Source organism: Priapulus caudatus, unplaced genomic scaffold, assembly GCF_000485595.1.
Source record: "Priapulus caudatus unplaced genomic scaffold, Priapulus_caudatus-5.0.1 Scaffold2058, whole genome shotgun sequence".
In the NCBI taxonomy this organism is placed as follows: Eukaryota; Metazoa; Priapulida; class Priapulimorpha; order Priapulimorphida; family Priapulidae; genus Priapulus; species Priapulus caudatus.
The window spans coordinates 13,855-14,103 of record NW_014579119.1 but is presented as its reverse complement, the minus strand read 5'-3'; positions in this window follow the sequence as shown (position 1 = coordinate 14,103).

The following is a 249-nucleotide window of genomic DNA, read 5'->3' as shown; positions in this document are numbered from 1 at the left end:
AGAATTTTCATTTAATTTAAATTTAAGATTTTATGATGCCATCATCAAGTTAGATGTATGTTATACAATTGAAGATGTCTTTTAACAAAACCTTTCTGGGGACACCCCTTGTACCAAAAACCCCCTGGGGACGAGACCTCCATGTTACCCCCGTAGCAAAGGGGGGCTCCCGACCCTCCTACCACATCGTACCGCACTGCAAATCACATGCTCGTCCGGCTACTGCGCCTAGCGTAAGCAGTCTTCGGC